This window comes from Somniosus microcephalus, unplaced genomic scaffold (genome assembly GCF_052327205.1).
Source record: "Somniosus microcephalus isolate GS21.2 unplaced genomic scaffold, FLI_Smic_1.0 unresolved_chr1, whole genome shotgun sequence".
Lineage (NCBI taxonomy): Eukaryota > Metazoa > Chordata > Chondrichthyes > Squaliformes > Somniosidae > Somniosus > Somniosus microcephalus.
The window spans coordinates 165,957,289-165,983,275 of record NW_028225179.1 but is presented as its reverse complement, the minus strand read 5'-3'; the positions used below and the strand labels follow the sequence as shown (position 1 = coordinate 165,983,275).

The following is a 25,987-nucleotide window of genomic DNA, read 5'->3' as shown; positions in this document are numbered from 1 at the left end:
CTTTGCCACTGTCCGACCAATGCGCTGAATGCCACCACTCATGCATCCCTCGCTGACGCCCTCTCCTCACTCTAAAGCTACTCTTGTGCCTTGCTGCTTTCAGATGGTGAGGAGGAGGTCCCTGAACTTGCCAGTGACAGCCCCTCAGAAGAGGAGGAGGAGGAGGAGGAGCAAGAGGAAGGCGGCCCATCAGGGGAACCCTCAGCCGCGGCAACCCATGCGAATGTAGGGGACACGTCTTCCCTGGAGGGGAGCGTGGCGGAAGTGTCGGAGGGGAGGGGAGCTCATGGGACCTGCGGCCTGCAGAAACGCGGGAGGGGGGTGGAAGCTCAGCTGCCTTCTCCCCAGAGGGGGGGAAGGGTCGGCGGGGAGTCCAATTGCTGGGCCCAGCGGCGTCCAGCAACGCAGGAAGGGTCGGCCAGCTCGGCGGCCTTCTCCCCAGAGGGAGAGTCCGGCCTCCAGTCCGGAGATGGAACGCCTCGAGGACTTGTCCGCGGACTCGGAGCGCCGGCACACGGAGCTCATGGGGGTAGTGGCACGGTTGCCTGAGGCCATCGAGTCCCTCTCTCGGAGTGTCACCGACGTCGGGGCCTCACAGGCCATCAGTTTGGCGGAATTCGGGGCAGAGCAGGCAGCGAGTCGGGCGGCATTCGGGGCAGCTCAGGCGAGTGGGCAGCTGATCAGTGGTGCCGTGCAGTCACTGGGTGCTCTGATGAGGTCACTGAACAGGTCAACACGGGCACTCACTGCTGCCACACTCGCTGTGTCAGCCAGGCATCGCCAGGGCACCCGGCGCGCTGCAGCAGCACAGCGGTCTGTTCCTCGGCAGATTGGTGCGCATGCTGCAGTGCTGGCCCGGGCGAGTGCCAGTGTCTCAGGCGACCAGCGAGCGCCTGCCATCCGCCAGCTTGCCCCCATTCCTCCAGCCGCCACTACCACTCCCCCAGTGGAGCTGCCAGGAGCTGCTGCAGCGACTGATGCTGGCCAGCCACAGCTGCAGCATTCAACAGCCGCCCGCTCGACGGCCAAACCTCGACTAGGCTGACCCCCAAGGGCATCTGCCGTCACGACATGTGCCCCTCTGGAGCCTGCCCCCAGCCTTGCAGCAGCCAATGGCCTTACTTTGAGGAGCAGCAGGGCGGGCAGGGGCCACACAAAGATGGCCAAGGCATCGCCCTAGCGGGCCAAAAAGTCAAATGTGTGGCCAGTTGTGTTTGTTTTTTGAGGCCGAGAATTGGATGTTTGTTTTTTGAGGCCGAGAATTGGATGTTTGTTTTTTTGAAGGCCGAGGATGTGATGTTTGTTTTGTACGAAGGCCGAGGATGACGGCCATTTTAGTTGCACTGTTTTGTTAATCCTCTCCAGGTTGTGGGAGCGAGTAATGTGTTTGAGTGTTTTTTGGGGGTTTCGTCTGTTTTTGGTTTTCATGTGGGAAGGGCCCGGAGTTTGTACAATAAAGCATTTTATTTATTAACATTGTCCATGTTTGATCTTTGAAGTGTTTGTTGCCTTAACCGGCTGAGGGCTTGCGGAGCGGCTGCAATCATGTTCTTTCATTGGCACAAGCCATTCCCTGACAGGGGGCCTAGAAGTGACATTCAATAAGCCACCGACGGGCAGCCCTTGGACCTTGTGCCTCCCTCCTGGGCTGGTACTCCTCGTCCTCCTCCTCCTCATGCTCCTCCTCCTGAGGTGGTGGTCCAACGTGAGGTGGCAGTGCCTGAGTCCTGCGGATAGCCAGGTTGTGCAGCATGCAGCAAACGACGACGAATTGGGAGACTCGCTCCTGCGAATACTGGAGGGCTCCCCCGGAGCGATCGTGACAGCGGAACCGTTGCTTGAGGACGCCGATTGTTTGTTCTATGATGTTCCTAGTCACTTGATGGCTCTCGTTGTATGCCTCTTCAGCAGGGGTCGTGGGCGCGCGGAGCGGGGTCATGAGCCAGGTACACAAAGGATAGCCTTTGTCTCCGATAAGCCATCCTCTTGGGTGAGGCTGTGCCTGGAACATGTCAGCCACAGTTGTCTGTCGCAGGATAAAGGCATCGTGGCTGCTGCCTGGAAAGCGGGCATTGACAGCTAGGATGCGCTGCCTGTGGTCACACACCAGCTGTACGTTGAGGGAATGGTAGCCCTTCCGGTTGCGGTAATCCTCGGCATGCTCCAGAGGTGCCCGCAAAGCCACATGCGTGCAGTCAATGGCGCCCTGCACCATGGGGAAGCCCGCTATTCTTGCAAATCCCACTGCACGCTGCTGCTGCTTGTCCAGGGTCATGGGGAAGGAGATGAATTGATGTCTCCTTCTGAAAAGGGCTTCAGTCACCTGGCGGATGCAGCAATGCACGGCGAACTGGGAGATGTTAGCGATGTCCCCAGCAGCGGATTGGAAGGAGCCGGTGGCATAGAAGTTGAGAGCCACCGTCACCTTCACTGCCACCAACAGAGACGTCCTGCGCATCAGCTGTGGCTGCTGATCTCTGAAGCAGCTGGCAGATCACAGAATCACAGAAACCTCACAGTGCAGATAGAGGCCATTTCGGCCCATCGAGCCTGCACCGACACATATCCCACCCGATCCCCGTAACCCCTACACCAACACATATCCCACCCTATCCCCGTAACCCCACGTATTTAATCCCCCTAACACTAAGGGTCAATTTATCATAGCCAATCAACCTAACCCGCACATCTTTGGACTGTGGGAGGAAACCGGAGCACCCGGAGGAAACCCACGCAAACACGGGGAGAATGTGCAAACTCCACACAGACAGTCGCCCGAGGCCGGATTCGAACCCAGGTCCCTGGCGCTGTGAAGCAACAGTGCTAACCACTATGCCACCTCCCTTCTGAATCGCAGCCTCCTAACACACATCGCGGCAGACATGGTCAGATAGGAGGACTGCTGTCGGTATACCCTGGGTGGGTAAGGCCTCAGTTGGCGATGCCTGTTGCCCCCTCTGCGTCTAGCCAGGGCTGCCACTCTCTCATGGCGTCTGTAAGCCCTTCTGGCATAAGGCTGAAAGTCAGCGTTGGCACCCAATGCAGCCCCCATTATATGCTGGCAAACACTGAGCTCTCAATGAAGGCAAAGATAATTGCTAAGCTCTGGCCTGAGCCAAAAATACCTGTCCTAGTGTTGGTCCAAACCAGTAAGCTCTCCTCCTTGGTCTCTCTCCAAAAAACCATTGCACAAGAGTGAATGCTGCAAAATGGCTGGCCTTTATAGTGCAGGGTAAGTGCCCTTTAATTAGCGCTCACCGCGGCCCGCCTCGGCTGTGTACCGTTCCACTTCACAGTCGTTAGGGCCGCCCGGCGCACAATGGGCCGGCGCGAGTGAAGTTCTGGTTCGGGGCGCACAAAGGGCGTTGCACGACGAAATGACGTCATGATCTGCGCGCACAGTAGGGCGCGCGCTAAGACTTTGCGCTGGCGCTAAATGTGTACTGAAGTTGGGGCGAGGCGCAGATCACGCTGCGCCCGGCCGCTAAGCGCCTAGCGCTCGAGATCTACTCCTCCTAAGGCGCTAACGGCTGGCGCGCCCAACTGAATTTCTAGGCCCATGACTCTATCTCTGAAAACTCCTCCAGTCCTACAACGCTCCCTAGCTCAGTTAGCTCCTCCAGACCAACAAAACTCCCTCAAACCTCCTCAACCCCTACAACGCTCACTATCTCTGGAACCTCCTCCAGCCCACAACCCTCCCTATCTCTGGAACTTCCTCCAGCCCTACAACTCTCCCTTTCTCTGTAACCTCCTCCAGCCGTACAGCCCTCCCTATCTCTCTAAACTCCTCCAGCCTACATTATCTGTGTAAACACCTCCAGTCCTACAACCTCCCCGATATCTAACCTCCTCCAGACCAACAACCCTCACAATCTCTGTAACCTCCTCCAGCCCTACAACCCTCCCATCTCTGTACCCTCCTCCAGCCTCTACAACCCTCCCTATCTCAATAACCTCCTCCAGCCCTACAACCCTCCCTATCTCTGTAACCTCCTCCAGCCCCTACAACCCTCCATATCTCTGTAACCTCCTCCAGCCCTACAACCCTCCCTATCTCTGGAGCATCCTGCAGCCCTATAACCCTATCTCTATAACCTCCTCCAGCCCTACAACTCTCACTATCTCTGGAATGTCCTCCAGCCCTACAACCCTCGCTAGATCTGTAACCTCCTCCTGCACTACAACCCTCCCTATCTCTAACCTCCTCCAGCCCTACAACGCTCCCCGTCTCTGTAACCTCCTCCAGCCCGACAACCCTCCCTATCTCTAACCTCCTCCAGCCCTACAACCCTCACTGGCTCTGTAACCTCCTCCAGCCCTACAACCCTCCATCTCTGTAACCTCTTCCAGCCCGACAACCTTTCCCATCTCTGGATCCCACACCAGCCCTACAACCTTCCCTGTCTCTGTAAGCTCCTCCAGCCCTACTACGCTCCGTATCTCTATAACCCCCTCCAGCCCTACAACCCTTCCCATCTCTGTACCCTCCTCCATCCCTACAACCCTCCCTAACTCTGTAACCTCCTCCAGCCCTATAACCCTATCTCTGTAACCTCCTGCAGCCCTACAACCCTCCCAATCTCTGTACCCTCCTCCAGCCTCTACAACCCTCCCTATCTCAATAACCTCCTCCAGCCCTACAACCCTCCCTATCTCTGTAACCTCCTCCAGCCCCTACAACCCTCACTTTCTCTGTAACTGCCTCCAGCCCTACAACCCTCACTTTCTCTGTAACTGCCTGCAGCACTACAACCCTCCTTCTCTCTGTAACCTTCTCCAGCCCTACAAGCCTCCCTGTCACCGTAACCTTCTCCAGCCCTACAAGCCTCCGTCACCGTAACCTCCTCCAGCCTCTGCAACCCTCCCTTTCTCTCCAACCTCCTCCATCCCTACAATTATCACTATATCTGTACTGTCAGTGTTCTTGCTCAGGCCAACATCCCCAGCATAAAAGCTTTGACCATGCTCAATCAGCTCCGATGGACAGGTCACATTGTCCGCATGCCCAATACGAGACTCCCAAAACAAGCGCTCTACTCGGAGCTCCGGCACGGCAAGAGAGCCCCAGGTGGGCAGAGGAAACATTTCAAGGACACCCTCAAAGCCTCCTTGAAAAAGTGCAACATCCCCACCGACACCTGGGAATCCCTGGCCCAAGACCGCACAAAGTGGAGGAGAAGCATCCGGGAAGGCGCTGAACACCGAGTCTCGTCACCGGGAGCAAGCGGAAGCCAAGCGCAAACAGCGGAAGGAGCACACGTCAACCCAAGCACCCCACCCACCCGCCCCTTCAACCACCGTCTGCCCCACCTGTGACAGAGACTGTAGGTCCCGCACTGGACTCATCAGTCACTTGCGAACTCATTACCGAGGGACTGCCTAAGAGAAGCTATCTGTAACCTCCTCCAGCCTCGACAAACCTCCCTATCTCTGCAACTTCCTCCTGTCTTACAACCTTCCCTATATCTGTAACCTCCTGCAGACCTACAACCCTCCCCATCTCTGTACCCTCCTCCAGCCCTACAATTATCCCTGTATCTGTAACCTTCTCCAGCTATACAATCCTCCGTCTCTATAACCTCCCCCAGCCCTAGAAGCCTCCTGCAGTGGGGAAAAGAGTTAAAATGACATTGCTGGTAGTTTCACTGAATGGTGTAAGACAGGTGCTAACATGAAACATAGAAGATAGGAGCAGGAGTAGGCCATTGGGCCCCTCGAGCCTGCTCCGCCATTTAATGAGATAAAACATAAGAACATAAGAAATAGGAGCAGGAGTAGGCCAATCGGCCCCTCGAGCCTGCTCCACCATTCAATAAGATCATGGCTGATCTGATCCTAACCTCAAATCTTCTATCACTCTCCATCCCACCCGAACCCATGTGATCTCCTGGGAGAGGCGAAAAACCAGATAGATAAAAAACCCAATGGTCAATTTGGGAGAAAAAATCTGGGAAATTCCTCTCCGACCCATCCAGGCGATCGAAACTCGTCCAGGAGATCACTCTGTCCCTATATTTTCTACAGTACTTACCTTCTGTAAAGGCGATCTCCACCCCAGCCAGGAACAGGAATAAAACCATCTCCTGAAATCTAACAGAATTAGAACACAAGAAGTAGGAGCAGAACCAGGCTACACGGCCCCTGGGCCCGCTGCACTACCCACAGGGCCATGACCATTCTGAACCTAGACTCATGTCCAATTTCCTGCCTGCTCCCCGTAACCCTTAATTCCCTTTACTTCTAGGAAACTATCTATTTCTGTTTTAAATTTATTTAATGATGTAGCTTCCACAGCTTTCTGGGGCAGCAAATTCCACAAACCTACCACCCTCTGAGTGAAGAAGTTTCTCCTCATCTCAGTTTTGAAAGAGCAGCCCCTTATTCTAAGATTATGCCCCCTCGTTCTAGTTTCACCCATCATTGGGAACATCCTCACCGCATCCACCCGATCAAGCCCCTTCACAATCTTATATGTTTCAATAAGATCGCCTCTCATTCTTCTGAACTCCAATGAGTAGACTCCCAATCTACTCAACCTCTCCTCATATGACCACCCCCTCATCCCCGGGATTAACCGAGTGAACCTTTTTTGTACTGACTCGAGAGCAAGTATGTCTTTTCTTAAGTATGGACACCAAAACTGTATGCATTATTCCAGGTGTGGTCTCACCAATACCTTGTACAACTGCAGCAATACCTCCCTGTTTTTATATTCTATCCCCCTAGCAATAAAAGCCAACATTCCATTGGCCCTCTTGATCACTTGCTGCACCTGCATACTAACTTTTTGAGTTTCGTACACCAGGACCCCATGATCCCTTTGTACTACAGTACTTTCCAGTTTCTTGCCATTGGGGAAACACCGTGTATGTAGATAAACCTGTATAATCCCCTTTTAACGGCTGTATTCCCCTCCCCCCGCAAGACAGTTGAAAGCGGAGAGGAATAAGGCATGTTCAGACTTGCCTGCTGCTGAGAGAAGGAAAACCAATCAAGTTCCAGCAGGTGACCAATCCGTGAGTCATCACAGGTTCGCGGGCTTTACGAATTCAGTACTGTATTGTGAGAGTTGGAGTAAAGACCTATTTCTTGTAGCTCGCTGTGTTGCCTATTTCTTTACGCGGGAGACTGTAGTCTCCCACATTGGTGACCCCGAATGTCGGCGGCCGAAGCCCCCGACTCACGTAGCCCTACAGAGGCCAGCAACGACCCGACGGCAACCAGCAGCAGCCCGATGTCGGCCAGCGCCGTGTCCTTGAAGCTCCCCACCTTCTGGGAACACCAAGCACCAGCTTGGCTCGCGCACACAGAGGCCCAATTCACCCTTCGCAGGGTGCAAGACGATGAAGAAAGGTACCTCCATGTAGTCTCAGCACTAGCAAGCTCCACCGCCGCCGAAGTTCTCGACCTGCTGGGGAACCCACCACAGACTGGCAAGTACTCAACCATTAAGGGCCGCTTGCTGCAGGCTTACGGCCTGTCCGGGGAGGAGGGGGCCCGTAGGCTTCTTTCACTACCAGGCCTCGGCGACTCTACCCTGACCCAGTTGATGAGCCGGATGCTTGCGCTCCTGGGCTCTGAACCACAGTGCTTCTTGTTTCGGGCCCTTTTCCTCAGCCTGCTTCCTCAGCAGGTACAGACTGCCCTCGCGGGGTCCCCGATCACGGACTGCGTACAACTGGCAGCCGCCGCGGACAAAGTCTTCGCCGTCGCCCAACTCGGCTGTGCAGCCGCGAGGCTCCCCGACACCACCGAGTGCGCGCCGCCACGCCAGGCCGCAGAACTATGCTACTACCACGCGCGTTTCGGCCACAAGGCCCAACGCTGCAGAGCACCCTGCTCTTTCGATCAAACCAAGATGGCCGCCCGGCCCAACGCGCCAGCCCCGCGCCGCCGTCTAGGCCCGCTCGACCGCACCCCCGCCGCCACGATGGCCATCGGCACCGCAGGTAATCTGTACATAACCGACTCCCTTTCAGGGCGCAGATTCATTTGCAACACCGGAGCCCAATGCAGCATAATTCCTGCCTCCCAGCTCGACATCCAGGCAGGCTGCAGCGGCCCACCGCTCGTGGCGGCAAATGGCGCAGCCATCGCTACTTTTGGAAAGCGACAGGCCGAGGTTTGTTTCAACGGCCAGCGATTTACGTGGGATTTCGTGACGGCCTCGGTGGCACATCCCTTCCTGGGCGCCGATTTTCTTTGCGCCCACGGACTCCTGGTCGACGTCCGCGACAGGCGCCTGATCGACACAGCAACTTTCGCTTCACTGGCCTGTCAGCAGAGCAACAGCCCGGCCCTCGTCGGGTCCTGCTCTGCCCCGGCGGATGACGACTACACCCGCCTACTCGCAGATTTCCCGAGGCTCACACAACCGACCTTCTCAGCCGCGGCAGCCAAGCATGGTGTCGAGCACCACATCGCCACTACGGGACCACCAGTGTTCGCCCGAGCCAGACGCCTGGACCCAGCCTAGGTGGCGGTGGCCAAGGAAGAATTCGCCACGATGGAGAAACTGGGCATCATCCGCCGCTCGAACAGCCCCTGGTCGTCCCCCCTCCACATTGTATCCAAGCCGGGCAGTGGCTGGCACCCCTGCGGCGGCTACAGACGGCTCAACGACGCCACCACGCCCGATAAATACCCCATTCCGCACATCCAAGACTTCTCGGCACACCTAGCAGGAAAGTCCGTCTTTTCCAAGGTCGACCTGATTCGCGGCTACCATCAGGTCCCCGTCCACCACGCAGACATCCAGAAGACGGCGGTCATCAGCCCCTTCGGATTGTTCGCGTTCCTGCGCATGCCCTTCGGGCTCAAGAACGCCGCACGGGCCTTCCAACGGCTCATGGATTCCATCCTACGGGACCTGAGCTTCCTGTTCGTCTATCTGGACGAAATCCTCGTGGCCAGCACCAACAAGGCCGAGCACATCGCGCATTTGCGCTCTCTTTTCCAGCGCCTCAGCCAACACGGGCTAATCGTCAACCCGGCCAAATGCCAGTTCGGAGCAGCCCAAATTGACTTTCTCGGCCACAGAATCTCGCCAAGGGGAGCCATTCCCCTACCTTCCAAGGTGCAGGCGGTGGCGGACTTTCCCCAGCCCACCTCGGTCAAGGCGCTGCAGGAATTTTTGGGGATGGTCAATTTCTATCACCGTTTCGTGCCCAAGGCCGCCTCACTCATGCGCCCCCTCTACGAAGCCACCAGGGGCAAAACAGGCAAAGAGCAACTCACCTGGTCCAGCGAGATGGCGACAGCCTTCCACCAGACCAAAAGCGCCTTGGCCAACGCCACACTACTGGCCCACCCCATCCCGGGCGCCAAGACCGCCCTCACCACGGACGCCTCGGATTACGCCGTCGGCGCTGTCCAGCAAGTGGGTCGAAGGCGCGTGGCAGCCACTGGCATTTTTCAGCCGACAGCTGCGCAAGAACGAGCAGGCCTACAGCACGTTCGACAGAGCGCTCCTGGCCCTGTTCCTGGCAATCCAGCACTTCAGTTTCCTCCTGGAAGGCCGGCCGTTCACCGCATTCGTGGACCACAAGCCGCTCACTTTCGCCATGGCCAAAGTAACCGAACCCTGGTCCACGCGCCAACAGTGCCAACTCAACTTCATCTCGGAGTTCACCACGGACATCCGCCGCGTCGCCGGCAAGGACAATTTGGTGGCCGACTGCCTCTCAAGACCCTCGATCCACGCAGTGCACCTGGGCGCCGACTACGCCAGCATGGCGAGAGACCAGGCCGCCGACGCGGAGATCCAGGCCCTCAGGACGTCAACCATCAGCCTCACTCTGGCCGACATCCACTTCCACGCAGCCGGCACAACCCTCCTGTGCGACGTCTCAGTCCCCTCGCCTAGGCCGGTCGTCCCACCCACCTGGCGCAAGCGAGTTTTTGACATCATCCACGGCCTCTCACATCCAGGGATGCGTGCGTCTCAGAAACTCATGTCCGCCAAGTTCATCGGGCCTGGACTCCACAAGGATGAAAGAGACTGGACCAACACATGCGTGGCGTGTCAGCGCACTATGGTCCAGCAGCACACCAAGGCGCCATTGCAGTGTTTCCCGGTGCCCCAGAGGCGTTTCGACCACGTCCACGTCGATCTGGTAGGCCCCTTGCCGCCATCGCACGGTTTCACACACCTGCTCACGATCGTCGACCGCACCACCAGATGGCCCGAGGCGGTTCCCCTCGCCTCCACCACCACGACCGACATCGCGCGAGCATTCGTCTCGACATGGGTGGCCAGGTTCGGCGTGCCGACCGACATATCCTCGGACAGAGGCCCCCAGTTTACCTCCCACTTGTGGAATGCCATCACCGTCGGCACCAAGTTGCACAGGACAACAGCCTACTACCCGCAGGCCAACGGGCTCTGCGAGCGCTTTCATCGTTCCTTGAAAGCCTCCCTCCGCGCCAGCCTGGCCGACACCAGCTGGATCGACAAACTACCCTGGGTCCTCCTGGGATTGCGCACTGCACCCAAAGAGGACCTCCGCGGCCGAAATGGTCTATGGCCAACTGCTCAGAGTACCAGGCGACTTCCTCCCCGACAACGGAGCCGTGGTCGGCCGCCAGACAGCTTTCCCTGCACCAGGACGCGGCCCAGCAATTCCGTCCAGTGCCCACTTCGCAACACGGCCCGCAGCCGTCCTCCGTGCCTCGGGACTTACGACATGCGGAGTTCATCTTCGTGCGCCGGGACGCGCACAGAGGCCCGCTGCAGGCACCATACACCGGCCCCTTCTCAGTATTGGAGACGGGGGACAAAGCTTTTCTTATCGACGTCGGCGGGAAGCCGGACCTTATTTCAGTAGACCGCCTCAAACCGGCGCACCTGGACCTCAGCTTCCCGTTTCGTCCGGCTCTTCCCCCACGGCGGGGCAGGCCTCCCGCGTTGGCGGCGGCCCCACAAGAGGACCAAGACACGCCAGAACCTTACTTCCCAGCCGCCGCCCCACCTTCGCCGGCAGCCCGTCCAGCCAGCCCACCGGCAGACCAGCCGACGAACCAACCAGCCGACCTCCCAGACAGCCCTCCTCACACGCCAGATGGCTACTACAGCCGCTACGGCCGTTTGGTCAAACCTCTGCAGAGACTGACTTTTACAGTTAACGAGGATTCTGGGGGGGCGTATGTGGCATTGCCACATTGGGAAAACACTGTGTGTATGTAGATAAACCTGTATAATCCCCTTTTAACGGCTGTATTCCCCTCCCCCCGCAAGACAGTTGCAAGCTGAGAGGAATAAGGCATGTTCAGCCTTGCCTGCTGCTGAGAGAAGGAAAACCAATCAGGTTCCAGCAGGTGACCAGTCCGTGAGTCATCACAGGTTCGCGGGCTTTATGAATTCAGTACTGTATTGTGAGAGTTGGAGTAAAGACCTATTTCTTGTAGCTCGCTGTGTTGCCTATTTCTTTACGCGGGAGACTGTAGTCTCCCACACCATTAAGATAATAACTTGCTCTATGATTTTTCCTGCCAAAGTGCATAACCTCACACTTTCCAGTATTGTATTCCATCTGCCAAATCTCTGCCCACTTACTTAGCCTGTCTATGTCCCTTTGCAGGTTATTTAGGTCCTCCTCACTCACTACTTTCCCTCCCATCTTGGTATCATCTGCAAACTTTGATATGTTACACTCGGTCCCCTCCTCCAAATCGTTAATATAGATTGTAAAGAGTTGGGGACCCAGCACTGACCCCTGCGGAACACCACTAGTTACTGATTGCCAGTCTGAGAATGAACCATTTATCCCAACTCTCTGCTTTCTGTTAGAGAGCCAATCCTCCACCCACACCAGAATATTACCCCCAATCCCGTGATTTTTTATCTTGAGCAATAATCTTTTGTGTGGCACCTTGTCAAATGCCTTTTGGAAGTCTAAATACACTACATCCACTGGTTCCCCTTTATCCACCCTGTATGTTACTTCCTCAAAGAACTCAAGCAAATCTGTCAAACATGACTTCCCCTTCATGAAACCATGCTGAGTTTGTCCTATTAAATTATGTTTATCCAAATGTCCCGTTACTGTCTCCTTAATAATGGACTCTAACATTTTACCAACCACAGATGTTAGGCTAACAGGTCTATAGTTTCCAGCCTTCTGCCTACTACCCCTTTTAAATAAGGGTGTTACATTAGCAGTTTTCCAATCTGCCGGGACCTTTGCTGAGTCCAGGGAGTTTTGGAAAATTACCAATGCATCCACAATCCCTACTGCCACTTCCCTCAAGACCCTAGGATGTAAGCCATCAGGTCCAGGGAATGTATCCACCTTGAGTCCCATTATTTTACCAAGTAGCACTTCCTTAGTGATTTTAATCGTATTTAGCTCCCCCCCCCCCCTAGAGCCCCCTGTTTGTCCAGTGTTGGGATATTCTTAGTATCCTCTACTGTACAAATACAAAATATTTGTTCAGCGTTTTTGCCATCTCCATGTTTCCCACCATTAATTTCCCGGTCTCATCCTCTAAGGGACCAACATTTACTTTAGCCACCCTTTTTCTTTTTATATAACTATAGAAACTTTTGCTATCTGTTTTTATATTTTTTGCTAATTTACTTGCATAATCTATCTTCCCTTTCTTTATCAATCACCACTGATCATGTACTGTCTTACCCTTTAATCTATTTTCCCAGTCCACTCTAATCAATTCAACTCTCATACCTTCATAGTTTCCTTTATTCAAGCTCAGTACACTTGTTTGATATCCAACCTTCTCACCCTCTAATTGAATATGGAATTCAACCATGTTATGGTCACTCATTCCAAGGGGATCCTTTACTAGGACATTTTTAATTAATCCTGTCTCATTACACAGGACCAAATCTAAGGTTGCTTGCCCCCTGGTCGGTTCAGTTACATACTGCTCAAGAAACCCATCCCATATACACTCAATGAACTCATCCTCAAGGCTGCTCTGCCCAATTTGATTTGTCCAGTTCATATGATAGTTAAAATCCCCCATAATTATAGCTGTTCCCTTATTACAAGCCTCAACTATTTCCTGATTAATACTCCATCCAACAGAGTTGCAACTATTCGGAGGCCTATAGACTACGCCCACTAGTGTTTTTTTCCCCTTATTATTCCTCATCTCCACCCAAACTGTTTCACTATCCTGCTCCTTTGACCCAATATCATTTCTCTGCATTATAGTGATTCCTTCCTTTATTAACAGCCACCCCACCTCCCCTCCCTTCCTGCCTGTCCTTCCTGATTGTTAAATAACCTGGTATGTTTAATTCCCAGTCATGGTCACCCTGCAGCCATGTTTCTGTAATGGCCACAAGATCATACCCATATGTAGTTATTTGTGCCGTTAACGCATTCATTTTGTTACAAATGCTACATGGCTGATCATCAAAATTCAGTACACTGTCCCTGCTTTCTCCCCATAACCCTTGATCCCTTTAGCCTTAAGAAATATATCTAACTCCTTCTTGAATATATTTAATGAATTGGCCTCAACTGCCTTCTGTGGTAGAGAATTCCACAGGTTCACCACTCTCTGGGTGAAGAAATTCCTCCTCATCTCAGTCCTAAATGGCTTACCCCTTATCCTTAGACTGTGACCCCTGGTTCTGGACTCCCCCGCCATCGGGAACATAATTCCTGCATCTAGTCTGTCTAGTCCTGTTAGAATTTTATAAGTTTCAATAAGATCCCTTCTCATTCTTCTAAACTCGAGCGAATATAAGCCTCATCGACCCAATCTCTCTTCATACGTCATTCCTGCCATCCCAGGTATCAGTCTGGTGAATTTTTGCTGCACTCCCTCCATGGCAAGAACATCCTTCCTCAGATAAGGCGACCAAAACTGCACACAATATTCAAGGTGTGGTCTCACCAAGGCCCTGTACAACTGCAGCAAGAAACCCTTGCTCCTATACACGAACCCTCTCCCTATGAAGGCCAACATACCATTTGCCTTCTTCACCGCCTGCTGCACCTGCATGCTTACCTTCAGTGACTGGTTCACAAGGACACCCAGGTCTCGTTGCACTTCCCCTTCTCCCAATCTATTGCCATTCAGATAATAATCTGCTTTCCTGTTTTTGCCACCAAAGTGGATAACCTTGCATTTATCCACATTATACTGCATGTGCCATGCATCTGCCCAATCACCCAACTTGTCGAAATCATACTGGAGTTTCTCTGCATTCTCCTCAAAGCACACACGCCCACCCAGCTTTGTGTCGTCTACAAACTTAGAGATATTACATCTAGTTCCCTTGTCTAGATCATTAATATATATTGTAAATAGCTGGGGTCCTCGCACCGATCCCTGCGGTATTCCACTAGTCACTGCCTGCCACTCGGAAAAAGACACGTTTATTCCAACTCTTTGCTTCCTGTCTGCCAACCAGTTCTCTATCCAAGTCAGTACCTTATCCCCAATCCCATGTGCCTTAACTTTGCATGCTAATCTCCTATGCGGGACCTTATCGAAAGCCTTCTGAAAGTCCAAATACACCACATCCACTGGTTCTCCCTTATCTATTCTACCAGTTACATCCTCAAAAAATTTCAGTAGATTAGTCAAGCATGATTTACTTTTTGTAAATCCATGTTGACTTTGTCCAATGCTGTCACTGTTTTCCAAGTGCTCTGCTATTACATTTCTTAAAATGGACTCTAGCATTTTCCCCACTACCAATGTCAGGCTTACCGGTCTATAATTCCCCATTTTCTCTCTACCACCTTTTTTAAATAGTGGGGTTGTGGCAAAGCCACCAAGGGACTCCTGTATGACTATATAACTGCCTTTAACAGAGATTGCTACAGCACCTATGTTTGTTTACTGTTTGTAAATAACCCGTTCTCGGTAAGTTCCAGAACCAGCGCGATGACGTCCGCACGTTGGTCACGTGACGTCCCGAACGGCGGGAAACGTGATGACATCAGGCTGGGAGGTTCCCAGGTCAGACCTCGTGAAGCCAGCCTTAAGAAAAGGCCTGTTGATTGTTTCTCCTGTATTCCATTGTTTGTTCTTTAGTTTACATTAAACTTCGTTTAATTATCGGACTGACTCGAGCTCAGTATTTCAGCTAGGGATCTGACGATTCCTACAGGGTTACATTAGCTACCCTCCAATCCATGGGAACTGTGCCAGAGTCTATAGAATTTTGGAAGATGACCAGCAATGCATCTACTATTTCTAGGGCCACTTCCTTAAGTACGCTGGGATGTAGATTATCAGGCACTGGGGATATATCTGCCTTCAATCCCGTCAATTTCCCTACAAATACTGATTTCATTCAGTTCCTCCCTCTCATTAGACCCTATGTTCCCCGTCATCTCTGGGAGGTTATTTGTGTCCTCCTTTGTGAAGACAGAACCAAAGTATGTATTTAATTGGTCAGCCATTTCTTTGTTCCCCATTATAAATTCCCCTGATTCTGGCTACAAGGGACCTACGCTTGACTTCACCAATCTTTTTCTCTTCACATATCTATAGAAGCTTTTACAGTCAGAAAGGACACATCTATAAAGATGCAGTCAAGATAACTGACCTTTGGAGAGATATAAAACAATTAAATGGAGACAGGATGTCCAGCATTTCAACTGCCCGCAAGAACTTTATTACCTCGGTCACATTCCAAGGTATCTTTTAATTAGCATTCAGCAGTTTGAGTGATTGATGGAAGAGGCAGCTTATACATGCTTATATTAAGATTCGTAACCAATCCGTGAAGGTGCATGCGGGCCAAGATCCAATCTGGTGGCAGAAATGAATTTATCATGAGGTTGCCATGCTTATTTTAATGTATAAAAATGGAGTGTTTGCTGTACCAATTTGGAGAAGTCTGGCTAAGATAGAGCAGACTGTCTCCCCACCAGTGTAATAAAGACAAACTTGATTATCGATCTGAAAACCTTGTGTCGAGTGTTGGTTTAAAATACTCCACAACAATTGGCATCACGAACAGGATCCACATGGACGGGAGACACGGCTGAGTGAAGCTGAGCCAAAAACGTGAGTACTTTTAAATACCACGTACAGTTAGGGCAAGGCAACACCGTCTCGTGTCTACCGCCTCCCTTTGGAATCAAAGAACTAAAAGGTTTGAATCGATAAGTCGAGCGGTCTTGGGGTTAAGGTGAAACGTGCGGAAGTATAGGCATGGTATGAGTTGCAAGTAGTGCGTTAACTTTGGAGTAAAAGTCTAAAGCATACCTCCGACAACTCGAGTTGCAAGTAGCGCAGAAAGTTTAAGCATACCTCTGACAACTCCAGTTACTAGTGCTAAGCATACCTCTGACAACAAATTACCTGAACAAAATTGTTGCAAGTACCGTCTCACTGCGAGATTAAGCAAGAGAGGTACCTCTGACAACTGCGGTTACAAGTACAGTCTTACTCTGCGAGAGTAAGCAAGAGAGGTACCTCTGACAACTGCGGTTGCAAGTACAGTCTCACTCTGCGAGAGTAAGCAAGAGAGGTACCTCCGACAACTGCGGTTGCAAGTACCAGCTCACTCTGCGAGACGAAAGTAAGGGACGTACCGCTGATAACTATTAACCATGGGATGTGAAAAACTCGAGTGGGGACCGGTGGGGCCTCTTACACGCTAGTTAGCGGACAAAAATAAAAGATTAATTGACAAAATGGTTAAAAATGATTGGCAACCGAACGACCCACCGGTAAACAAAGAGAATGGTGGGTTAAAGAAACAAAAGTAAAGGAAGAAAAGGCCATCATTTTAGTGGCTCGCTCATATTATGAGTTGAGTAGACGTACTCGAATTTGGACCAAAACCGGGTGCTAAAATTGTACCCGAGTACCAGTAATTTATGAAAGGGAATAACGAAAAAATTAAGTTTTATCAACACAGATGCTATCAGTTTCTGTCCAAAACAAGTAAAATACAGGATTTGCCGAGTGAAAGGAATCTTAAAAGGAATGCTGGGATCTCAGTTTGTGTGAAAGTGTGTGTTAAAACTGTGGAAGTTTTCTGTCTTTGAAAGAAAGTGTCTGTTGTGTTTGTTTTAGCTCCACCCACACTTTTGTACAGAGAGCTAAAAGATGTTTAACCCTTTGAAGACTTGTCTTGAATGATGGACAAGCGTGTGCTGTTTTAAGTTTGTTAATTGTTTTACAAAAGATAAGCTTCAGCCTTTGCCAATGTGCCTGGAAGAAAATGAATTTGAATGTTTACAAGGCATGGGTGATTGTTTCTTTGTTAATGTGGCTATGGTTTCTTTCTTTTCCAAGTGATACTGGTTAGTTTAAAAAATTGATCTGGATTGAATTGGAGTTATGAGGTTAATTAACCTATTAAAACTAGACTTTTATTCTGGCCACAGTGAAATTCTGGTTGGTGTAAATTTGTGTAGACCACATTGAATAAGATATTTAATGGTCTAAAACCAGACTTGAAAATATTTACAGTCTTGGATATAGCGAGCGAGTTCTGGTCCATACCATTGGCAGAGGAATCACAAGGGAAATTCGCCTATACTGTTGGGGATAGACAGTATACATGGACCAGGGTCCCGCAGGGATTCCACAATAGTCCAAATATATTCCACCATGTAGAGTCAAGCCTTAGACGGGTTAGACCTATCAAAGTACCAGAGCGCCCTACTCCAATATGTCGATGACATAATGATTGCATCAGAGGATGCCAAAGGACACCTGGGAGCACAACTAGCCACCCTCCAGGCACTTAAGAAAGCTGGCTTTAAATTGAACCCCAAAAAAGCACAGGTTGGACTGTCCAAAGTAAAGTATCTAGGGCATGAAATTAGCCAGGGGTATAAGGCACTCCCGCAGGAACGAAAGGCAGCCATAAAAGACATGCCAAGGCCAGTGACCGTCCGGGGAGTAAGGAAAGTGATGGGACTGTTTAACTACTGCAGGAATTTTATATCAGACTTTGCAGGGAAAGCAGAGCCGATTTAACGGTTAGTTAAAGGGGGAGACCCGCCACTGATAAGATAGAATGGGAATCGGAGCAGGACGAGGCTTATGCAAAATTAAAAGCAGCCCTGACGTCCGCACCCGCACTAGGATTGCCAAATATAGTATAGATGGGAACTTCTATAATGCTGTAGTCACCCAAGAGTACGGGGGGAAGATGGAAGGCCAATTGCCTATTACTCCACCCAACAAACCCCCGTGGCTAAAGGAATGGCGAGATGCGTGGCGGCCCTCGACTGTGCCACATGGGCGGTGCGGATACGCGAGCCCGTCACTATGACAGGACAGCTGATATTACACACACAACACACAGTGGTGGACCTGCTAAACACAGGCAAAATGAAGGCTGTATCAGACACAAGGAGGGCATCTTGGGAAGCAGTATTGATACCCAAGGACAGATCAGTCCAGATTATAAGGGAACATAGAGTCAACCCCGCAGAGGGAATGCTATCAGAGGGTGAGGCACACGAGTGTCAGTTAGTAATCAAAGAAGAGGTCAGAGGAACCGTATCAGAATCGCCCCTTGAAAATCCCGAAAACACCTTTTATGCAGACGGATCTCGCTGATATATAAATGGGGAGCCACACACGGTTGGGCAGTAGTATCCGAGAATGGAGAAACAGTCGCAAAGGGAGGGCTTGAAAGAGGAACCGCAGCGCAGGTAGCAGAACTAGTGGCTCTCACGGAAGCATTGAAATTGGCAAAGGGCAAACGAGTAAATATATACACAGACAGTAGGTATGCATTTGGGGTAGTGCATGATTATATGATAGCGTGGAATAGGAGAGGATATGTAACCTCCGGAGGAGGTCAAATACAGCATGGGGAGGTAGTGAGAGACCTAGTAGAAGCGGTAAAAGGAGCAGGAGAGGTAGCAGTGATTAAAATAAAGGCACACCGCAAGATAGTGAGCGAGCAACAAAAAGGAAATATGCTAGCTGATCAGGCAGCAAGAGCAGCAGCGGACACAGAGATGCCTGCACTAGTAGCAGCAGGTAGAATAACAGCAGAGGAAGTGAACATTAAGAGAATCCAAGAGGAGACCGAAATGGAGGAGCAGGAGCAGTGGACAAAAAGAGGCGCAGCCAGAGGTAGAGATGGAATATGGAAAAAGGATCACAGGGTGGTAGCCCCTCGCTGTATTCAGGAGAATTTGTTGAAAATATACCATGAGCTAGACCAGGGGGGGCAGAATGGCATGATAGGTAGGCTAAGTATAGATTGGTGGTGGAGTGGATTGGGACAAGATACTGCAGACGCTGCATCATCTGTGGACAGCACAACCCAGGTAGGCCCATAAAGGTTAGAAAGGCCCACCAGCCACGACCCAAAGGCCCCTGGGAAAACCTCCAGATAGACTTTACTGGACCCCTACCTTACAGAAGAGGGAAGAAATACTGCCTAGTGATCATAGACCAGTTTACAAGGCGGGTGGGAGCATTCCCTACCAGAGACTGTAGTGCTCAGACTGTGGCCCGAATATTTGCATACGACGTGATACCGAGATGGGGGGGTCCCGTTACAAATAGTTTCAGATCAAGATACCCACTTTACGGGAAAGGTAATCACAGAATCACAGAAACCCCACAGTGCAAATAGAGGCCATTTCGGCCCATCGAGCCTGCACCGACACATATCCCACCCGATCCCCGTAACCCCTACACCAACACATATCCCACCCTATCCCCGTAACCCCACGTATTTAATCCCCCTAACACTAAGGGTCAATTTATCATAGCCAATCATCCTAACCCGCACATCTTTGGGCTGTGGGAGGAAACCGGAGCACCCGGAGGAAACCCACGCAAACACGGGGAGAATGTGCAAACTCCACACAGTCACCCGAGGCCGGATTCGAACCCGGGTCCCTGGCGCTGTGAGGCAACAGTGCTAACCACTATGCCACCGTGCTGCCTAATGAAAGAAGCTTGTAAGTTACTGGGAGTAAAACAGAAGTTCCATATCCCCGATCATCCGCAAAGCTCAGGCATGGTAGAGCGAATGAACAGAACCCTGAAAACAGCCTAACAACACGACATCAGAGGTAAAAATACACAAAAGCAGGGGGCCTCGGAGCCCCTACCAAGGTGGGCGAGCAGGTAAAATATTGCCAGAGAGATCGGGATTCTCACCTAGATGGACCAGACCATTTGAGGTTATCATGCGCATGTATAGATATGAGGGGAAAGGGTAGATGGAAACATTGGACCCAACTAAAACGGTACAACAATAACCCATCTGATCTTAAATCCCACAGGAACAATGGAATAAACACCGGAGATAAACTAACCTCTGGTGACGACCAGGCTTCTGCTTAATTTACAGGGAAACTTCACCGTGAAGGTGGGATTACTGCTGGGAATCATATACATCACGAAATAAGCGAAGGTACATCCCACATTACACGACAAGAACCTGATGAGGAAGCACCATGTTTTAAGGGAACAAACACGTTCGGAGTCTCATCCACGGCTCGCAATATACAGAAAGAAGAGACAAGCGAACCGAGGATGCTACAATGTCCAGATATGAAACCTGGACCTATAAATGGACTAGTATTATTTACCGAGGGAGAACAATTGTATGATAACGTGAGACACAAAATTGTACCAGTGCTAAGGAACATAACCATGTTACAATGGCCAGGATATTGTGAAAGGTTTACTAAAACTAGAGAATTGTATGCATATATGATAAAGAATGTAATTAACCAAGTTGCTGATGCGACAGGGGCCACTAGTTTCAGGGGACATGCTGCATTCCACCAAAGGATTAAGAGGAGCTTAGGAGTCGATATACTCACGGGAATAAACACGGAGAGACATCATTCATTAATGCCCTAGAGATGCAAGGAGTCCAGAGTAGTGTGGAACGACTACAAAGGATAATACAACAAATTTTAGAGAAGGAAACTGGTTTAGTTCGACAAGGATCAGAGTTTGGAGGACACACGATAAGGAAATTACTCGAGGGAATCAAGGTTGTGGAGGACCATGCTAGCGTTATCAACAAACTAAACCATAGAGATGAGGAACAGACAAAAGACGGGGTAGGGCGAGGTGTGTGTCATGCCTATGGCCAATGGGTTACCGGACAGTTAAAACACAATCTGGCACAGATACAGCGAGGCGAGGTACCAGACTGGATTAACAGCACACAGCTCCATGGCATGAGCCAGAATCCAGGCCCTCTGAGTGCTTGCATCTTCAAAGGGATGACCAGAGTATATCCAGTGATATAAAAATGTAAAGCAGAAGTGACAGCAATGATAGGCATGGTACTCCTGATACCAGCGGTGGGACTAGATACGACTCCATAGGCATAATGAGGGGTGAGACATACCTCCAATACTATCCAATTGATACCTATGCCATCAGGAAGAATGGTACTATGGGAGGAGTCTCCCTAAACGGATGCCACGGGAAAGGCACGCTTACGATATGCCCACATCCGGTAGGAGAAGGCCCTAAGGATGAGTGCGACTATAATAAGACAGAGGGGTGTGTGTTGGAATTATCACGTTGATCACCATCACACCCGCTCTGGATATAGAGGCGAAGGGGAGTATTGTATAGCCAGCACAGAGACTGAGTACCAATATAGCACCTTTGTATGTGCAATCACAATGCCTAACTTGTGCATTACGCCAAAGATCCCTGTGACAATTGGACACACCAGATTGATGTATGTGCATTCAAGGGAGGAGATAAAACTAAATGTGCCAGATAGTTTAAGGGACGAGTTGATCAATTATGAAGATCTGGTAGGGGCCCCAATACCACGCCTGCAAGAGAATTTGTAAAAAATGAAAGAGGATTTAAGTAAGATGATGAAACAATACATAGTGTTGCAAAGGACTCTTGGGGAATTAGAAAAGGACATAGAGCTAGAGCTACAGGAAGTCCCATGGTATGCGAAGCTGTGGGATTAGGGAATGAATGTCAACATACACCCATGGATCCACATCGTTTCTCATATATATTACTGATAGTACAGTTAGTCATGGCTATAGGATGGGGAATAGCAGCATGCACCGCTTGTAAAAAGAAATGGACCAAACAAAGAGCTACAGCGAGTCGGAAAAATCTGGAAAACACAAGTTTACTCTAAACATGATGGCCCAGAAATTCGGGTTGGGGGCTTCCCACGGGTGCAAGCCCCCCAACCTGCACTTACCTAGTGCGCCGGCCGTTGAGCTGTGGGCCCGCGTGGGATTCCGATCCTGGGCCTCCTCCAACTGCCGGCGCGCAGTGCTTGCATATCCCAGGGGCGCAGTTAGTTCGATGCATCCCCTGGGACCACGTGGGCCATGGAGAGCCAATGGTAGCAGGGAATGCTTCATTCATAAGTTTGACAACTTAAATTTTTGAAATTTCTTTTATTTTCTAACGGGGCTAAAAAATAAACTTACCTTTCTTTAAAGTATTTAAAAATAATAAACCTGTGGAAAAAATGTTTTAATTTTAATTAATTCACCACTTACCTTGTAAAAAGCAGGCCTTGCGACTACCCTCCCGGGAAAACCTGCAAAAGAAACGTAAGTTTGATGCGCACGCGCTGCCTCTCCTGCGCACGCGTTCCACCTCTTAACCCCTTCTTTCAGGGGAACGGAAGTGCTGGTTTCCCGCGCATGCACAAATCCGGCACTTCCATTGGGCTTACGGGTGAGTACCCCTTGCGTACTCACCCGTGGAGACCCGAATTTTTGGGCCGATGGGTATACAGGGCCTCCCGAACCAGCGACTGATCACCGCACGGGGCAGGAGGCAGAGCGATGCTTATACATGTGGTTTAACTTGGGCAGGGCCAAGTAACAAAAGGGGGGACTGCAGTGGGGCAAGAGTTAAACTGACATCGCTGGCAGTTTCACTGAAGGTGTAAGGAAGACAGGAACTAACATGAAAGAACACATCCATAAAGATGCGGTCAAAGATAGCTGACCATTGGAGAGATATAAAACAATTAAATGGAGACAGGATGCCCAGCATTTCCACTGCCCGTAAGAACTTTATTACCTAGGTTACATTCCAAGGTATCCTTTAATTAGCATTCAGCAGTTTAAGCGATTGATTGAAGAGGCAGCTTATACATGTTTATATTAAGATTCGTAACCAATCCGTGAAGGTGCATGCGGGTCAAGATCCAATCAGGTGGCAGGAATGAATTATGCATGAGCCGGCTATGCTTATTTTAATGTAGAGAAAAAGGTAGTGTTTCCTGCAACAATTTGGAGAAGTCTGGCTAAGACAGAACAGACTGTCTCCCCACCGGTGTAATAAAGACAACTTGACTATCGATCTGAAAACCTTGTGTCGAGTGTTGGTTTAAAATACTCCACAACACCTCCTTCTCTCTGTAACATCCTCCAGCCTCTACAACCCTCCCTATCTCCAACCTCCTCCAGACTCTACAAACCTCCCTATCTCCGTAACCTCGTCCAGTCCGACAACTCTCTCTATCTCTGTAACCTCCTCCAGCCCTACAATCCTCCGTATCTCTACAACCTACTCCAGCCATAGAAGCCTCCAGCAGCCCTACAACCCTCCCTGTCTCTGTAACCTCCTCCAGCCTGCAACACTCCCTATCTCGGTATCCTCCAGCAGCCCTACAACCTTCCCTATCTCTGTAACCTTCTCCAACCCTCGCTCCTCCTTGTCTCAGTAACCGCCTCCAGCCCGACAACCCTCCTTATCTCGAACATCCTCCTGCCCTACAATCCTCCTTATCCCTGTAACCTCCCCATCTTTGTAACTTCCTCCAGTCCTACAACTCTCCCTTTCTCTGTAACCTCTTCCAGCCCTACAACCCTCCCTATCTCTGTATCCTCCACCAGCCCTACAACCTTCCGTTTCTGTAACCTCCTCCAGCCCTACAACACTCCCTATCTCTGTAACCTCCTCCAGCCCTACAATACCCCATCTCTATAACCTCCTCTATCCCTACAACACTCACTACTCTGTAAACTCCTCCAGCCCAAACACCCTCACATTCTCTGTAACCACCCGCAGCCCTACAAACCCTCATCTCTGTAACCTTCTCCAGCCCTCGCTCCTCCGTCACTCCTCCAGTCCTACAACCGACCCTATCTGTCACTCCTCCAGCCCTCCCTATCTCTATAACTTCCTCCAGCCCTACAATCCTCCCTATCTCTGAACTACTGCAGACGAACAACCCTCCCTATCTCTGCAACTTCCTCCAGTCCTACAACTCTCCCTATCTCTATAACCTCCTCCAGCCCTACAATCCTCACCATCTCTGTAACCTCTTCCAGCCCTACAACCATCCCTGCCTCTAAACTCTTCCAGCCCTACAATCCTCCGTCTCTATAAACACCTCTAGCCCTACAACACTCACTACCTCTGTAACCTCCTCCAGCCCTAACACCCTCACTTTCTCTGTAACCACCTGCAGCCCTACAACCCTCATCTCTGTAACCTTCTCCAGCCCTCGCTCCGCCCTGTCACTCCTTCAGCCCTACAACCCACCCTCTCTGTAAACTCCTCCAGTCTCTACAACCCTCCCTATCTCTGTACGCTCCTCCAGCCCTCCCTATCTCTGTAACTTCCTCCAGCCCTACAATCCTCCCTATCTCTAACTTCTTCCAGTCCTACAACCCTCCCTATATCTGTAACCTCCTCCAGCCCTAAAATGTTCCCCCGTCTCTATAACCTCCTCCAGCCTTACCACCCTCCCTATCTCTGTAACCTTCTCCAGCCCTCGCTCCTCCGACTCAGTAACCACCTCCAGCACTAAAAACCACCCCGTCTCTGTAAACTCCTCCAGTCCTACAATCCTCTGTCTCTGTAACCTTCTCCAGCACTTCAACACTCCCTATCTCTGTAATCTGCTCAAGCCCTACAACCCTCCCAATCTCTGTATCCTCCTCCAGCCCTAGTCTTCCTCATCTCTGTAACCTCCTCTAGCCCTACTACCCTCCCAATATCTGTAATCTCCTCCAGCCCTACAATCCTGTCTCTATAACCTCCTCCAGCCCTAGAAGCCTGCCTATCTCTGTAACCTCCTCCAGCCTCTACAACCCTCCCAATCTCTGTAACCTCCTCCAGTCCAACAACACTCCCTATCTGTGTAACCTTCTGCAGCCCTCGCTCCTTCCTGTCTCTGTATCTCCTCCAGCCCTACAACCCTCCCTATCTCTGTAACCTCCCCCAGCCCTACAAACCTCCCGATCTCTGTAACCTCCTCCAGCCCACAACCCTCCCCATCTCTAACTTCCTCCAGCCCTACAACTCTCCCTTTCTCTGTTACCTCCTCCGGCCCTACAAACCCCCCCACACCTGAACTACAGCAGACCTACAACCCTCCCCATCTCTGTAACCACCTCCAGCCCTACAATATTCCCCATCTCTATAACCTCCTCCAGCCCTAGAAGCTTCCCCATCTCTGTAACCTTCTCCAGCCCTACAACCCTCCATATCTCTAAGCTCCTCTAACCCTACAACCCTCCCTGTCTGTGTAACCTCCTCCAGCCCTCCCTCTCTGCAACCTCCTCCAACCCCACCACCCTCCCTATCTCTGTAACCTTCACCAGCCCTCGCTCCTCCCTGACTCAGTAACCTCCTCCAGCCCGAAAAACCACCCCGTCTCTGTAAACTCCTCCATCCCTGCAATCCTCCCTGTCTATGTAACCTTCTCCAGCCCTACAACACTCCCCATCTCTGTAACCTCCAGCCCTACAACCCTCCCAATCTCTAACCTCCTCCAGCCCCAGAAGCCTGCCTATCTCTGTAACCTCATCCAGCCCGACAACCCTCCCTATCTCTGTAACCCGGGGTCGGGGAGGGGGAGGTTGGGCCCAGAGCTGTTCCAGTCCGGCTCCTGTCTGTGAGGAAGGTGCTCATCCCGGCCTATGCCACTCCCTCTCCCCGGGGCCGCACTCCCTCTCCCTCTCCCTCTCCCCGGGGCCCCTCCCCCTCGGCCACGCCCCCTCTCCCCGGGGCCCCGCCCCCTCTCGCCGGGGCCGCTCCCCCTCCCCTTCTCCCCGGGCCCGCTCCCCCTCCCCTTCTCCCCGGGCCCGCT

At 51.3% G+C, this 25,987-nt stretch overlaps 1 protein-coding gene across 1 annotated transcript in view; it reads right to left on the bottom strand.

Moving 5' to 3' along the window:
* LOC147096487 (butyrophilin subfamily 1 member A1-like) overlaps window positions 1-22,474 on the bottom strand; it is an 84,953-nt gene extending 62,479 nt beyond the window's left edge. Inside the window, exon 1 of the mRNA XM_085975289.1 lies at window positions 22,434-22,474. The gene's annotated coding sequence lies outside the window, so the exon portion shown is untranslated. The remainder of the gene's footprint in view (window positions 1-22,433) is intronic.
* Between the last annotated feature and the right edge of the window lie 3,513 nt (window positions 22,475-25,987).